Source organism: Rhincodon typus, chromosome 6 (assembly GCF_021869965.1).
Source record: "Rhincodon typus isolate 14 chromosome 6, sRhiTyp1.1, whole genome shotgun sequence".
NCBI lineage: Eukaryota > Metazoa > Chordata > Chondrichthyes > Orectolobiformes > Rhincodontidae > Rhincodon > Rhincodon typus.
Window position 1 is genome coordinate 65006345 of NC_063337.1, and position 2871 is coordinate 65009215.

Genomic DNA, 2871 nt, shown 5'->3' on the forward strand with positions numbered 1-2871 from the left:
GGGCAGGTGTAGCACTTCCTGCGGTTGCAGGGAAAAGTGCCGGGTGTGGTGGAGCTGGAGGGGAGTGTGGAGCGGACAAGGGAGTCACGGAGAGAGTGGTCCCTCTGGAAAGCAGATAAGGGTGGGGAGGGAAAGATGTCTTTGGTGGTGGGGTCGGATTGCAGATGGCGGAAGTGTCGGAGGATGATGCGTTGGATCCGGAGGTTGGTGGGGTGGTACGTGAGGACGAGGGGGATTCTTTCTCGTCCCTGCCTCCCTAAGCTGTTCTTCCTCCCACCTATCCCCTCCTCCCACCTCAAGCCGCACCTCCATCTCCTACCGACTAACCTCATCCCACCCCCTTGACCTGTCCGTCCTCCCTGGACTGACCAATCCCCTCCCTAACTCTCCACCTACACTCACCTTTACTGGCCCCATCCCCGCCTCTTCGACCTGTTTGTTTCCTCTCCACCTATCCTCTCCTCTATCCATCTTCTATCCGCCTCCTACTCTCTCCCTATTTATTTCAGAACCCCCTTCCCCACCCCCTTTTCTGATGAAGGGTCTAGGCCCGAAACGTCAGCCTCTCTGCTCCTATGATGCTGCTTGGCCTGCTGTGTTCATCCAGCACTGCACCTTGTTGTCTCGGATTCACCAGCATCTGCAGTTCCTACTATCTCTGATTCACTGATGTCTTTTAGGGAAGGAAATTGCCATCCTTACTCAGTCTAGCCTCCATTTGACTCCAGATTCACAGCAAAATTGTTGACTATTAACTGCCCCTAAAAATAACTGACAAGCCATTCAGTTCTAAGTACAGTTAGGGATGGACCACAAACGCTGGCCTTGCTCACATTGTGAAAGAATGTTAAAAAAATTCCTGCCTAACTCCCTTGTCACTAACAAAATAATTATTGTAAGCACAATGGCATCATGGATCTTCTTCAAATTGAGATTTCACTTGTAAATAATTCACATTCTATTGATTTCACTTTCTTCATGTATGTTTTTATGAATGCATAGAAACACTACGCATGTTTCTTGTACATCTGCAAGTCCTGTAAGGTCCATTAAGGTTATTTCTCATTCTCCTAAATTCCAATTAGGACAGGCCCAACCTACTTTACCTGTTCTCATAAAACAGTCCCACCATACCCAGGATCAACCGAGTGAACTTTCTCCGGACTACCTTCAATGCCAGTATATCTTTCCTTAGATAAGGAGCCCAAAATAGATCACAATACTTCAGCTGTGGTCCGACTGGTGTCTTTTAATTTTAGCCAAAGCTCCTTAGTTTCATATTCCATTTCATTTGAAATAAAAGCCAACATCTCTTTCCTTTCCTCTTACTCACTGAACTTGGATGCTAGCTTTTTGTGATTCATGGAAAAGCACTCCCAAATCTCTCTGTTTGTAACTTTCTGCTAAATAATATTCAGCCCCTCTAATCTTCTTGCCAAAGTTAAAACCTCACATTTTCCCAAATTAGATACCATTCAGCAAGTTTTTACCCACTGTCTATTCCCTCTGCAGATTCATGGTGACATCCTCACCACTTGTCTTCCCATCTATTTTTGTGTCATCTGCAATTTAGCCATAGTACACTCACAGTCTTCATCCAAGTCATTAATGTGTATTGTAAATAATTGCGATCTTAGCACCAAATGCTGTGGCACTCCTCTAGTTACAGATTGCCATCCTGAAAATGCCACATAGAACATAGAACAGTACAACACAGGAACGGGGCCCTTTGACTCACCATATTTGTGCCAATCATGACCTGCCTCTTTGTCAGTACCCCTACCTGTTCATATGTCTGTCTAAATGCCTCATAAACATTGCTATCAATCTGTTTCTACCACCTCCCCTGGCAATGCCTTCCAGGCATCTGCCACCCTCTGCGTAAAAACCTGGCCTTATACATCTCCTTGAAACTTCCCTCATCTCACCGTAAACCTGTGCCCCACAGTATTTGATATTTATGACCTTGGAAACAGACACTGACTATCCACCGTGCCTGTCATAATTTTATATACTTCTATCAGGTTGCACCTTCAGCCTCCAATGCTCTAGCGAAAATAATCTAAGTTTGTCCAACCTCTCCTTGTAGCTAATACACTCCAATCCTGCCAACATCCTGGTAAACCTCTTTTGCACCATCTGCAAGGCCTCCTCATCCCTCCTATAAAAACTGAAAGAAATGTAGATGCTGTAAATCAGGAACAAAAACAGAAGTCGTTGGAAAAGCTCAGCAGGTCTGGCAGTATCTGTGAAGAAAAAGTCAGAGTTAACACTTCGGGTGCCGAAACATTAACTCTGATTTTCTCTTCACAGATGCTGCCAGACCCGCAGAGCTTTTCCAGCAACTTTGGTTTTTGATCGCATCCTTCCTATAGTGCAATGACCAAAACTTGACACAATACTCCAAATCTCCCTCTTAATCCCAATCCCTGTCTTCTTTTGGTTAGTAAATCCTCTATCTGTACCAGCATACTACCTCTAACCCATGGATTTATCTTATTAAATAGCCTAGCGTATGGTTCCTTACCAAATGTGTCTGAAATTCTAAATGTATTTCTTCCACTGCTTCCTCATTATCTAACCTGCTTGTTACCTCCTCAATTTTTTAGATTTTTTTTCTATGCATCTGTATAAGTCTGCACTTAGATGTCTTATTTCTAAGTCTGAAAGAATAGTTTCCTTCATAACCCAGAAGCCTGCCACTAGGAATCAGTCTTGTGATTCTTTGTGGGATCTCTAGCAATAGAATCCTTATTCTGTGCTTTGGAGACCAGGCCGAATGCAATATCGTATACAGTCTGATCAGTTTATTATGAGAATTGATCACTACTTCACCTGACTTTAACAATACTGTTTTGCCTATATAGCGCA